Here is a 15,119-nt window from a genome sequence, read left to right as displayed (position 1 = left end):
AAAGCATATCACAAAGCATTTCATACATAAAACTGTCACTATGTCTTATAGATAGGGGCTTTCATTTGCTGCCACTGTCTCATCTCACAAAATTAACAATAATTTATCAACATTATCAAATGCTCAGACTATACTATAATTTCCCCAGCTCTCTTTTTATTTTTTCTTAAATATTTATTTATTTGCGAGACAGAGAGCATGAGAGGGGAGGTCAGAAGGAGAAGCAGACTCCCCGTGGAGCTGGGATCCCGATGCAGGACATGATCCCGGGACTCCAGGATCACGAGCTGAGCTGAAGGCAGTTGGTTAACCAACTGAGCCACCCAGGCACCCAAAAAAGTCTATTTTTTAAAAAAGATTTATCTGACAGAGAGACCACGCAAGCTCACACATATGTGGGTGGGGGGAGGTGAGGGGCAGAGGGAGTGAGAGACTCTCCCCACCCCTACCATGGCTGAGAGTGGAGCCCAACCTGATCTCATGATCCTGAGATCATGACCAGAGCCGGAATCGAGAGTTGGCCATTCACCCAATTGGCCACCCGGGTGCACCCCAACATATCTTTTTATATAGTTGGCTTGACTCAGGGTACAAAGTCCAAACATTGCATTTGGTTGCTGTTCCCCTCAATTTTCTCTTAGTCTGTGAGAGTCTCCTCTACCATATATGTATCTTTTTAGCCTGTGGAAACAGAATTGACTTAAGCTGCATATATTGGAAGTGTACAATTAGATATATATTTCTAAGCTTTTATTTATTTATTTAGGGAGAGAGAAAGAGAGCACAAGCAGGTAGAGCAGCAGGCAGAGGAAGAAGCAGACTCCCCGCCGAGCAGAGAACCCCATGCGGGACTCGATCCCAACACCCTGGGATCATGACCTGAGCTGAAGGCAGAGGCTTCACCCACTGAGCCACCCGGGTGCCCCTACAATTTGATATTTTGACATGGCCCTCAAAACCATGACTACCATTAAGACACCGTATCTATCATTCCCCAATTTCCTTGCGCCTCTTCCTAATCCCTTCTTCCCATCACGGCTTCTGTCCACCGCCTACTTTATGCTACTGTACTTTCTATTTTTCAGAGTTTTACATAAATACGATATACTATGTACTATTTTGTATATGGTTTCTTTCATTCAGCATAATTACCTTAAAATTAATCCATGTTGCTGCAAGTGTCAACCATTCATTGCTTTCTTACTCTACGTAGTATCCCACTGTACAGATACACCGCAATTTATCTTTTTACCCTATTGATGGAACTTTTGTATTGTTTGCCAGGTTTGGGCTGCAATAAATAAAGCTGAAAACCATCTTACTGACTTGTACAAGTCTTCGTGAGGACATGCGCTTTTGTCCTCTGGGGTAAATATTTTACACAGTAGGGAAGGCTGGCAATAGGGTAGTGTGTTTTACCTTTTTTTTTTTTTTTAAGATTTTATTTATTTATTTGACAGAGAGAGATCACAGTAAGTGATCTCTTACTTACTTAAGTAAGTAAGCAGAGAGGCAGGCAGAGAGGAGGAAGCAGGCTCCCCACTGAGCAGAGAACCCGATGTGGGGCTCAATCCCAGGACCCTGAGATCATGACCTGAGCCGAAGGCAGAGGCTTTCACCCACTGAGCCACCCAGGCGCCCCTGTGTTTGACTTTTTAAGAGACCGCCAAAGTGTCTTCCAATGTGAGTGGGACATTTTTATGTTTCCACAAGCTGTGTATGAAAATCCCACTTCCTCCACATCCTCACCAACACTTGGGTGGTCAGTCTTTTCCATCTGATTGTAATCACTAAGAGGTATGTAGTGGTATCTCACTGTAGCTCAAATTTGCATTTCCCTAACGACTAACGACAGTGAGCATCTTTTCATATACTTGTTTGCCATCTGCATATTTTCTCTGGTGAAGTGTCTGTCCGAATCTTTTGCCCGTTTTTCTATGCAGTTGTATGCGCTCTTATTATTGATTTGACAGTACACTACATATATTTTTTAAAGATTTATTTATTTATTTTGGGGGGGAGGAACACAGGGAGAGGAGTGAGAGTGAATCTCAAGCAGACTCCCTACTGAGTGGGGAGCCTGATGTGGGGCTCAATCTCATGACCCCAAGAGCATGACCTGAGCTGAAATCAAGCGCTGGAGGCTCAACCAGAGTCAGCCACCCACAGACTGAGCCACACAGGCGCCCCTGTATTACATATTATAGATCCCATTCTTTTTGCATACATTTCCTCTCACTTTGTGGCAGAAGTTCTTAATTTTGATGGTCAGTTTATCAATTTTTCACTTGTGGACTGTAATCTGGTTCATATCTAAGTAATTTTTGCCTATCCCAAGATTACAAGACTTTCCCCTGTATTCCAGAAGGTTTATCGTTTTAGGTTTTGTACGTAGGCCTCTGATCCATACTGAGTTAATTTTGTATATGGTGTGAGGTCCTGAGCATAGGTTTGTTTTTGGCATATGATACACAATTGTTCCAGCATCATAAACTCATCTTTCTCCACTGAACTGCCTTTGTACATTTGGCAAAAACCATTTGCCCATAAATGTGTGGGTCTGTGTCTGAACACTATTTTGTAGCATGTATCTATTACTAAGCAAATATCACACTCATTAATTTCTTACAGTTATTAATTTCTTGTAGTGCTTTGTAAAAACAAATTTGAAATCAGTGTTACACCTCCAACTTTTTTTTCCCCTTCTTTTCCAACATCCTTTTGATTGTTCTTGATCCAGTCTGTTCCCATAAGAATTTTAGGTTAAGCTTGTCAATTTCTATTAAAAAAGTTATTTGGGATTTACATTAGGACTGATTGCACCAAATGCATAGATCAATTTGGGGAGAAGTGACATCAAACTAGCACTGAGTCTTCCCCTGAACACTGTAGATCTCTCCATCTGATTAGTTCTTATTTAATTTCTCTCAGCAATATTTTATAGTTTACACTGTACAGGTCTTACACATCTTTTGTCAGATCTCTAACAATTTCCTGTTTATTTTCTGTTTGATGCTAATGGAATTGGTACTTTAAAAAATTCAATTCTCATCCAGTGCTCGTATGGAAATAAAATTGATTTTTGTATTATATCTCTCAACCTTGCTAAGCCCATTTATTAGTTCTGGCAGCCTTTTTATAGACACCACCAAATTTTCTAAATAGATGTTAATGTCCTTTGTGAATGAAAACTGCTTTATTCATTTCTTTTTTTTAAAGAGAGAGCAAATGAGAGTGAGCAGAGGAGGGAGAGAGGGTGAGGGGGAGAGAGAATCTCAAGCAGGTTCTGTGCCCAGTGTGGAGCCCGACGTGGGACTCGATCTCACAACCCTGAGATCATATGAGCTGAAATCAAGAGTGGGATTCTTAACTGATTGAGCCACCCTGAGGCCCCTACTTACTCATTTCTGATATGGGTACCTTTATTTATTTTTTAAATATTTTATTTATTTCTCAGAGAGAGTGAGCAAGTACACAGGCAGTGGAAGTGGCAGGCAGAGGGAGAAGCAGACTCCCCAATGAGCAGGAAGCCAGATGCAGGACCTGATCCCAGGACCCTGAGATTGAGATCATGACCTGAGCAGAAGGCAGACACTTAATCAACTGAGCCACCCAGGGGTCCCTCATTATGTTCTTTATTCCTTGTTGTGCTGGTTAGAACTTGTAGCACAATGTGGAAATAAAAGTCATCGAAGCACAAATCATTGTTCCTAATCTTAAAAAGAAGCATCTGATCTCTCACCATTTCATATGATGGTAGAGCTGCTAGTTTTCCACTGATGCCTCTTGTCAGTTTAAGGAAGTTACCTTTTATGCCTAGTTTATAAAAAAGTTTTAAAGTCACAAAGAAATGTTGGATTTTCACAAGTGTTTTTTTCCCCCATCTACTGAGACATATGGTTTTCTTTTTTTTGGGGGGGGGGTCTGTTAATATAGTAAATTATATCAATTAATTTCTTAGTGTTTAAGTAGCCTTGCATTCCTGGGATCAACACAACCTAGTCATGATGAATTAGCCTTCTTATATATTGTTGGGTATCATTTGCTAAAATTTTCTTTAGAATTTTTCCATTTTTGTTCAAGAGGGATTCTGGTTTACAGTTTTCTGTTTTGTAATGTTTTCGTCTAGTTCTGGTATCAGGATGTTGCTGGCTTTACAGGATGAAATGGGAGGTATTCCTGCCTTTTCAATTTTCTGGAGTTTGTATATTTCTTCCTTAAATGTTTGATAGAACTCAACAGAAACCATCTGCCTGGAGTTCGTTTGTTCTTTTTTTTTTTTTTAATTTATTTATTTATTTGACAGACAGAGATCACAAGTAGGCAGAGAGGCAGGCAGCAGAGAGAGAGGAAGGGAAGCAGGCTCCCCGCTCAGCAGAGAGCCCGATGCGGGGCTCGATCCCAGGACCCTGGGATCATGACCTGAGCTGAAGGCAGAGGCTTTAACCCACTGAGCCACCCAGGCGCCCCTCGTTTGTTCTTTCTTTTTAAGTTTTACACTACAAATGCAGTTTTCCTGGTAGATACAGAGCTAGTTATCTTTTCTTCTTGAATGTGTGTTGGTCATTAGGGTTTTTCATGGAGTTTGTCCATTTTGCATTAATTGCCATAGAACTGTTCAAAATATTCACTTATTATCCCTATAATCTGTAGTGATGTCACTGCTCTCATTTTTGATATTGCTAATTTGTGCCTTCTCTCTTTTCCTCCTGAACATTGTGGCCACAGGCTTATCAATTTTATTGATTTTTTCTTAGCACCACTGTTTTTCTGTTTTCTAGTTCACTGACTGCTGCTATGATCTTTTATTGTTTCTTTTCCTCTGTTTACTTTGGATTTAATTTGCTCTTCTTCCCGAGTTTCTTAAGGCATAAGTTGACAGTATTCGGAAAGTTCACCTTTTCTAATACAGGCACTGCTTTAGCGGAATCTTGAAAATTTTGATATTGTGTCTTCATTTTCATTCCGTTCAAATGATTCTCCCATTTCCCTTTATCCCATGACTTATTTAAAAGTTAGTTTCTAAATATTTGAGAGTTTTCCGAAGACTTTTGTTGTTAGTTTCTGATTTTTTGAAAAAGATTTATTTGAGAGATAAAAAGAGAGAGCCCACACAAGCATGAGTGTGGAGGCAGAGGGAGAAGCAGACTCCCCATTGAGCAGGGAGCCCATCACGGGGCTTGATTCCAGGACCCCAGGATCACAACCTAACCCAAAGGCAGATGCTTAACCAGCTGAGCCCCCCAGACAGCCCTGATTTCTGATTTAATTCCAAGTGGTCAGAGAACATATTCTGCAGGACTCAAATACCATTAAATCCACTGAGACCTGTTCTATGGCTCAGAGTACACTTGAAAAGGCTGAATGGAGTGTTCTTTAAATGTCAATCAGGTCAAGTTAATCAATGATGTCTGTTTAAATCTTTTTCACATGCTCACTGATTTTTTGTCCATTTCCTCTTTCAATCGCTGAGAAAGGGGTAGAGGTCTTGGACTCTAACTGCAGGGCTGTCTATATCTCTTGCAGCATCCCCTTAGTTTTCACTTCACATCATTTTGGAGCTTTCTAATTTGTCAGGAGCATAAATGTTTAGGTGCCAGGTCTTCTCACCAATCGAGTAATTTCTGATCAAGAAGCGACGCTCACCGACTGAGAAGTCCCCTGAGAACAAGAACCATTCTCCCTTCTGGCTTTACAATTTTGACTACACCAAGAATCTCATGTTAGTGGAGTCCTACAGTATTTGTCTTTCTGTGACTGGTTTATTTCACTCGGCAAATGTCTTCAAAGTTCACCAGTGTTGTAGTGTATTGCAGAGCCGTCTTCCTTTGTAAGGGAAATGATACTCTGTTGTATGCACACACATTCTGCTTATCCATGCATCTGTCGGTGGGCACCTGGGTTGCTCCCATGTTTCAGCTACTGTGAACAATGCTGGGTTCTCTACTCTATTCCACTGGTCTGTCTTTATGCCCCCACCATACTGCTTTGATTACTGTAGCTTTGTAGTAAGTTACTAAATCAGGCAATGTGAGATTTGCAACTTAGTTCTTACTCAAGATTGTTTTGGCTGTGCAGCTCAGAGAGTCAAATCACCATTTCACAACAGGGGGAAGATGAAGGGAGAGCAGGGCTGGGAGAGTGCACGTTGGGATGTATGATGTCCAAGGCCAAGCATTACGAGTACTGAGACCTGGCTACTGGAGACAGCAAACATGGGTCATGGTGGCCTTGACCCGAGTCACAAAGTGGAAAGACAGAAAGAAAATCCTGAGTGGAGGGGCCTTTAACTGGGACGAGGTGGTGGGAGCAGGGTAATGTTTAAATCTTACTGAATTTCCTGAGGAAAGGGCGCAGACCAACTTTAATGAAGGTAGGTGGAAGGGTCTCCCGCAGACCCGAGAGGACAAGTAGTCGGGGTCAAACCACCAACTGTAGTGTTATTCTAAAAGGATATAGACTCGGCAGCTGTGCTAAAGGGAAGAGAAAAGGGGTTCTGACAGTCCCAAGAGCCAGGGAACCCAGAAACCAGCATAAAATACCTCCCCACACTCCTGAGAGAGAGACTGCTCACTGAACAGAAGCCTCGGCAGGTGACTCTGAGATACAACCAGGGACGGGGACATTTTTCAGGCTCCACTTTACAGATAAACAAAACATAACGAGGGAGGAAAGATCAGATAATCCAGGGCGGCCCACTCCCCTGAGTATCTGAAACACCCACCACAACCCCCTCAAAAAGAAAGGGCCCTCCCTTCCTGAGGAAAACAAGACCTGGACTGAGCAGAACAGGAACGGGGTGGGGGTGGGGCGGTTGGGGGGGGGGTGAGGAGAGAGAAGCTTCCAACACTAGAGGAAACTCTTAAAACTTGAAGCTCATCTTTTCTGTTTGCCATTTCTCAGGCATCCCTGATCCTTGCTGTCGTCTGTTTTCTTGACAATATGATTTCATGTTTTTGCTGTTGTCTCTTAACTCTTTCAGGCAGAAGGGTAAACCAAGTTCATGATCTGATTCTATTTTGGCCCCAAACAGAAGTCTCCATAATACTTTTTTAAAAGGCTATTTTAAAATGATAAAACTGGGTTATTTGTCTAACAGAGTGTCCCATATTCTAAATTTGGCTGCTTGTTTCCTCCTGGTGTCATTGTACTTGGTCTATTTCTTATGAAACAGCAGTTAGATTTAGGCTCGCCTGCTCTGGTGAGTATACGTCCTAGAAGGTGCTGTGTGCTTCCTCACAGCTCCCAGCGCCAGGACGCGGTGTTCGCCTTCCCTGCCCTCATGGACATCAAGACAATCAATAGATTCAGGCTTTGTCTGTTCCATCCATCCACTATCCAGCTCTCTACATCCTCCAGCTGATCTTAGCATCCACTGATGATCACTGCCTAAGGCTGGCAGTTCATGAACGGTTACAAAATGGTGGTTCTGTAATTCATCGATGAGCTGGAATTCTTTTACAAGGAACTTCCCCTCACCAACTAGTTGGTTATGATGCAATAATACAATGTGTACAGAAGACTCAAGAGGAATCATTTTTAAGGTTTTTTTTTAAATTTTATTTATTTATTTTTTTTTTTTAAGTAGGCTAGCCCAACTTGGGGCTTGAACACACGACCTTGAGTTGGGACAGAGATTCATTATTTTATTAAGGATGTAAAATGGTAATTTTGCCATTCCTTCTGCATTTAGTAGCTGGAATTATTCCATGAACAGGGGTGTTCTTTGTTACTGGGTGGTCATTACCATGGACAGAGGAGCTCTGTATTCTTTTAGAAAAAGGAAAAGAAACCAGGATTTCACACTGTTTCCAATTCAAAAATTAGATCACAATGTTATTACTTAATGTCTTTAATTTTTAAATATTTTTTCTTATAGTGAAAAACTTGGTTTCTAAGATCATTACCACAATTACTTATTTGCTTTATCTTGCAATACACATACAACAGTTTCAAATAACAATACCACTAACAGTAAGATAATTCAATGCAGCTGACTTTTTTATTTTTTAATCCTTAGACTATATCCTGGTAGAAATGTACTGTCCAAAAAAAGTGCCCTAAAATAATTCCTTCCTCCGTGTGTGTATGCCACCATCTTGAAATATATTTAGGTTCATTTGTTTCCATTTATTTTCAATTTTGATGATTCCTTCTTCTTCTTCTTTAAATTATCTCAACAGTCACACAGTTCCAGAGACAAAACTGTAAAACCAGGTACAATGAAGTCCACTTTCATCCCTAGTTTCTCCACCCTGTTCTCTTTCCCCTCCCCTCTTTTTTAAGAGAATTCTGCTCTATCCTTATACTGTTGCCTTCTGGAAATAAAAGCTTGCACCTGTAGTAGTGTGTGTATATGTGCTCTATACCTCCATTTACATGGGTGTATTTTCACAGTCCCCTTCTTTCTTCCAATAAACTAGTACATAAAACTGTTCTGTACAAGGGTGCCTGGGGCTTCAGCTGGTTGCTACTTTGTTTCAGCAGGTCATGATCTCACCGCTGTGAGATGGAGCCCCCCTGTGGGCTCAGTGTAGAGTCTGCTTTAGATTTTCTCTCCTGTTCCCGCTCCCTCCAGCTCACACGCTTGCTCGCTCTTTCAAATCAATAAATATTAAAAAAAATATATTATTAAAAAAAATCTTAAAAACAAAACCAAACCCTGCAGACAGCAGACAGAGATCTTTAGACTGTCCTTCTGTTCTACAGCTCCAGTGCATTCGGAGTCTTTCATGGTGGAGAGTGCTAGTTTATACCAGCAGACTCCTACTGATGGATGTTTGGGTGGTTCAAGTCTTTACATTATAAAGAATATCAAGATGAACAGTACTGTATTTATATGTCTTTTTTCACTTTTTAAGGCTATGATGCTACAGGCAAGGTTACTAAGGGATAAGCACATAGGAGCTTTTGCTAGCTGTTACAGATTCCAGTCACTCCCCCACCCCATGAACTGTACCATTCTGCATTCTTTTCATCGGTGTATGAGAATTCTTGTTTTCCCACCACTTGGTCAAGAGGGAACATTGTCAAACTTTAGAATTTTCCTTTTTGATCAATAAGAAATGATATCTCCGTATATATATATTTTTTCTCAGTATAGTTTTTAAGTCACATTTAACTTATCAGTGTGGTTGAACATCTTTTACTATTTTAAGTACCACTTGGCATTTTTCTAAGTGAGTTATCTTTTTTTTTTTGGCCTATTTTTCCCTATCAGGTTTTTAGTCTTCTTTATATTCAAGGATACTAGCCCTTTGTGTGTAATATAAGTAAACATTGTAAGTATTGTAAATATCTTTTTCTAGTTTGTCATTGATTCATGTTTGTTTTTCCTTTAGAAAATTAAAATATGGAGTCAAATTTATCAGTCGTTTTTTATTCTACTCTATTTTGAGCCATAATTCAAAGTTTTCCAAGTTCTCTGTCATAAAGGAAAATTTAGTCCATGTTTTCTTCTAATATTTGTAGTCTAACTGTTTATAAATAGATCTCTGATTCATCTGAAATTTATCTTGTTGTGCAGTGTAAGGAATAGTTCTAATTTTGTCTTTTTTTCAGTTGTCCCACAACCACTTATTAAAAAGTTCAACTTTCTCCACTGATTTGAGATGATGTTTTTTATTATATACTGTACTTAAATTTCTACATGCAGTAGTTTATTTTTGGATTTTGCATTTTTGTTCTATGGGTCTGCTTACTCATGGGCTAACTTTTAACATTCTTTTAAACAAGAGGCTTTATTATGTATTATTAAACTTTGTGTGGCCAGCCACCCATCACTGCTCAATTTTTTTTTTTTAAGATTTTATTTATTTATTTGACAAAGATCACAAGTAGGCAGAGAAGCAGGCAGAAAGAGAGCGGGGGTGGGGGGTTGGAAGCAGGCTCCCTGCTGATCAGAGAGCCCAATGTGGGTCTTGATCCCAGGATCCTGGGATCATGACCCGAGCTGAAGGCAGAGGCTTTAACCCATTGAGCCACCCAGGTGCCCTGCTCCTCAAATTTTTAAGTTTTTTTTTTTTTAAATTACTCTGTACTAGTTGTTCTTCCATATGATTTTTATACTTACCTTATCTAACCCTCAGAAAAAGGAAGGCAATTTTATTGCATTTGTACTGAGTTGTATTTTATTGTATTTGGATTGAGTTAAATTTATGAATAAACTTTGGGAGAACTGACATCTTCATTATACTGAATGTTTATATTCAACAGGAACAAGGTATGTCAGGAGCGTTTTGTAGTTTTCCTCATGTAGGTTTTACACAGTGTTTGAGAAGTTCATAGAAAGATTGAGCCACCCACCCATTCAGTTGTAAATGTTGCCTTCCATCCCATTATATCTATTGATTTTCTTCTGTATGTTAATTTTTTAAAAAAGATTTTATTTATTTGACAGAGAGTGAGAGCGCAGGCAGGGGGAGTAGCAGAGGGAGAGGGGGAAGCAGGCTCCCTACAGAGCTGGGAGCCTGATGTGGGGCTTGGTCCCATGACCCTGAGATCACGAACTGAGCCGAAAGCAGACGCTTAACCACCTGAGCCACACAGGTGCCCGTCTATACGTTAATTCTATATCCTGTTGCTTTATTAAGTCATCTCCCTGTTTTGTATGGTTCCATTGACCTTTTTTGGGATTTTCAGATCGATGCTCCTTTCAACTGAAAACCGAGATACTTCTCCAAGCCTTATGCATCTTGTTGCCTGCTCTTACTGAATTGCCCAGGTCGGTACCTGCAGCAGGACATTAAAGAGGGCAGCTCTGCTTCAGCCTCACTGCAGGGGGAATGTCTTCCCACTTACCTGTGGGGCACGATGTGGGCTTCCAGGCTTGTGTGTGTACAGGTGCAGGCTACTGAATGCCCACCACCTGCTGTGCTCCCCACCGCTCCAGAACAGGCTCCTGGATCAGAGCCTGTGGATCTCTCTGCAGAGGCTTCTGACCTCTCTTTCTGCTTTCTGGGTTTCTGACTCTTAGGGCCACCAGAACCACCCCCTTTCTTCCCTTGGCTGCCTTCTTTGGACCCTGCAGCTGTTGGTAGCCTGGCCTGACCAATGCTTTATCTGGAGTTCTTGGGGCACCCTGCGGCCTGGTGTCATCAAAGATGTCTGAGGACTTTTCTTCCTTTTGTTATCCTACCTGCTCTCTGTGTTGTTTTAAAGACATTTAGGGAAATTTAAAACACAAACAAACTAAAAAACCCCCTACTGCTCCCATCTTGTTCAGCTCAGGATTCTGCTAAAGAATTGTAAGCAGGAGATCCCTGATGAGATGGGAGTTTTGGAGAATTGAGGCCTGGACTCCTGAGAAAATGCTATGTGGACACAGGGAAGCGTGGAGGCAGTGAAGACCCAGTAGGGTTGAGGGCTTTGGTGACTAAGGGCCCAAATCAGGCACGTGGGGGCAGGGAAAGGGGAGAGAGCAAAAATCCAGGGAGATTTAGGGGGTAAAATGGGCAGAACCTAATGGCGAACAGCCGTGGGGGCATGACAATAGTGGGGAGTCAAGAGTGTCAGCTCCCGAGCTAGATGCCTGGCTCTGTGGGAGTGGCACCACGTGAGGGTGTTTCAGAAAGAGAAGAGCGGGTGCTGGGGGGGAGAGGGGCTCAGCGTCAGCAAGCTGCTACCAATGCACACAGGGCATCACATTAGACAACGCTCCCAAGTATCTGGATCCATTTCCCCTTATACTTCTGAACTTCCAACATCTCCTGTGGCCAAAGGGAAAAAATTCATCTTTCCTCTGTATTTGACGAATGTCACACATCTTCGTTGTCGTATCTTTCACTAGACTTGGCTTCTGTGTTACTGCTTCTTGCCGACCCTGTCCCCAGTGTTCCCAATCACTCTGTGACACGTACACCTCAGTCAGCCACGGTTCTGGTCTTTTACTTGAATCTGTCTAAAAGCCACTGCTTTTTCCCCTCTTGCTCTTAATACTATTTGTGTTCTGCTGACTCTCAAAATCTAAGATGAAGCACAAATTTGCTTTGTGAGGATCATTTTTTAATAAGTCCCTTATCTATATCTGACGACCAAGCCATTAAGTCACTGTTTTTCAAGGTGTGGCCCATGGGGCTTAATAATAATATGAAATAATGATATTTGGAGTAACTAAGATGTATTCAATACACACCATGTGCAAGGTACTGTTCTATACCTTTCTCAGGACTGACTTGTGTATCCTCATATTCATTTTATAAGAAAGAAATACATTGTACACATTTTACAGAAAAGGAAATTGAGGCACAGAAAGATTAAGTAAATTGCCCAAATCCAAAGCTGGTAAGCAGGTCCTATCTAGACTTCCTGAATCAGCCAGGAGGGGGGAAATGTCTTGGGAATTTGCACTTTTAAAGTGCCCCCCACCAAAAAAAAGGGGGGGGTCTCCACATGATTCCTCTGCATACTGAAGTTTGAGACCCACAGAACTACGTATACTCTACTGACCCTGGTTTCCAAAGCCTTTCCCCTAACACTCCACACACTCACTCACATTCTCTGTACTTCTGACTGTGCTCCATTCACTACGTAGTAAAATTACCCAAGTCTCCACCGTGGGACCCACAGAGCATTAGGATGGAGCAAAACCACAGGGACGCATCACTCTGCGAAGGAAGAAACCCAAATCAGACACAGGTTAGATGTGCGTCAAGTGAATAACAAGTGCTGGGATCAGAGCCTCCCTCCTCCATTCTAAACACTGCAGAGACTTTCTGTATTATAAAATACAAAGGGATTCTGATTGCCAGGGGCCACCTGATCTTACTTCACTCTGTTAAAGGCACGGATAGCGCCAATGTGGACACAGTTCTAGATGTGGACGCGGGGCACCCAGGTTTTAAACTGGTAGAAAACAACTCTGGCTTCACTGAACAGGAATAATTTGCTCAAAGCCAGCTGGTTCACAGCATGTTGGAAGACAGGTCACTGTAATGTAACTTAGCTCAGGTTCCTCTTTTCGGTCACCGAATCTCTTCCACAGACATGGAGCAGAGTTCTCTTCCAAACACTGGTGAAATCCAGGTGGTGGGAAGGTCATTTTCCCGGCGACCTCCTTCTCGTCTGCACCTGCCTCCACCCTCTCATCACGACAATGACTTGTCCCTTTCGTCTAAAAGAAGTACCCCTGACGCCTTTCCAAAGTACCACGTGCCCTGACCGCAGCCCTCCACATGACCTTGTTCTGTTAATGACTTTCCTTGGCTCTTCAGTATTTCCCCAAGTCACACCCTCAGAAAAATATCTCCTACTGCTCCAGTGCTAAAAGCCATCACTTCACAGCTCCTTCCTGCTTCGAGAATAAAGTCTCAGTGCTTCGGCGTGCACCTCAAGCCCTTCCCCTTCTCGTGTCAACGCACGCGTGCCCAGGACAGCTCGCAGGCTCTGGTCTCCTCGCCACGATTCCTGACTCCTGTCACTCCCTTCATCCCTCCACAGCTCTGTGGAACATGATCACTTTGCAGGACTTTTGTCCTAGTCCCTGTTGGATGAACGGTTATCCATCCTTTAAAATTCAGCTCAAGTGTCACCACCTCTGCTGTGAAGTCCCTGACTCACCCCGGGTAATATCGCTCTGTCTCCGGAAGAGTAATGCACACCACACAGTATTTTGATTACACCTGTCTGCCTTCCTCATAAAATGTAAGCTCAAGCTTTGATCCACGGAAGCATTCACGGAGTGAGTGTGATGTGCCAGGCCGCACGCTAAACCTTGAGCAGGCAGAAACGAATGTCTCAGAAACACCTTCATTTCAACAGCACATTTTGTGCTAGGAAAAAAATCCCAAGCTCCTGATGTATGTATAACTTTTAGAAGCCAGGTACTTCCCATATACACGGTGGTATTTAGGTAAACTGATCATATACTAGCAGGACATGAAAAAGAACGTAACACTATCTGGGGCACATAAGAAAAATGATAAAGTAATATGTATATACTCAGCTCAGACACCTATTTTCTTTTCTCAGGTTTTCTGGAATTGTTAATCCCTGATAAACATAATAGGCAAAACTCAATGTGCAATCTGACAATGACAAGAGAAGTCTGTCTCTTTGAACTACATCATCTTTTGCTAGGGAAAAAATCGTTTTCTTTTTTAAAAAAGATTCTATATATTTATTTATTTCTCAGAGAGCAAGCAAGCACAAGCAGGGGGAGCAGGCAGAGGGAGAAGCCGGCTCCCCACTAAGCAGAGAGCCCCATGCAGTGCTGGATCCCAGGACGCTGAGCTGAAGGCAGACACTGAACGCACAGGGCCACCCAGGCATCCCCCTAGGGGAAAAGTCTTGACAATATGGACAATACTCCCACCCGCCAGTCTGGAAGGAAGACACCGAGCCCACCATATTTCAAAGAGGCACCGTGTATGAGGCAAGTATTAGTCCTCCTCTGAAGGACATTCCTATTCTTCCTCACACTCACATGACAAGTGTGCTCTCCTACCAGCGACGTTGCAGGAGGAGAATGGGCAATAAAAGCCTACTTCTAAGAATAACGTATACAGGGCGCCTGGGTGGCTCAGTGGGTTAAAGCCTCTGCCTTCGGCTCAGGTCATGATCTCAGGGTCCTGGGATCGAGGCCCGCATCGGGCTCTCCGCTCAGGGGGGAGCCTGCTTTCTCCTCGCTCTCTCTATGCCTGCCTCTCTGCATACTTGTGATCTCTCTCTCTCTGTTTCAAATAAATAAATAAAATTAAAAAAAAAAAAAAAAAAAGAATAATGTATACATATTTTGGCAAGGAGCTTTAACAGTTTTGTTTTGTTTTTTTAAAGATTTTTATTTATTTCTTTTTGCCAGAGAGAGTGAGAGCACAAGCAGGGGGAGCAGCAGAGGGAGAGGGAGTAGGCTCCTCGCTGAGCAGAGAACCCAATGCTGGGCTCGACCTCAGGACGCTGGGATCATGACCGTAGCCGAAGGCAGACGCTTAACGACTGAGCCACCCAGGCGCCCCAATAAGTGTTAAATACCTTAGAAACTATGCATTTTCACGGGGAGTTTTCATAAAAAGACACACCGTAAACTCAGGGTTAGCTCGTGGCCCGTCTCTACATCTGCCTTCTTCTTCCTCAACAGTAACAGAAAAGGCTACTGCTCCGTTTTGGGAATCAAACCTGACTGC

At 42.3% G+C, this 15,119-nt stretch overlaps 1 protein-coding gene across 3 annotated transcripts in view; it reads right to left on the bottom strand.

Moving 5' to 3' along the window:
- Positions 1-15,119, bottom strand: part of RNF130 (ring finger protein 130) — a 133,078-nt gene that overhangs the window by 50,221 nt on the left and 67,738 nt on the right. The gene's annotated exons all lie outside the window — the stretch shown is intronic.

The sequence above is a fragment of the Lontra canadensis genome, unplaced genomic scaffold, assembly GCF_010015895.1.
Source record: "Lontra canadensis isolate GAN:19392208 unplaced genomic scaffold, GSC_riverotter_1.0 scaffold181, whole genome shotgun sequence".
Classification (NCBI taxonomy): Eukaryota; Metazoa; Chordata; class Mammalia; order Carnivora; family Mustelidae; genus Lontra; species Lontra canadensis.
The sequence above is the reverse complement of the archived record's forward strand: the minus strand, read 5'-3'. Positions and strand labels throughout refer to the sequence as shown.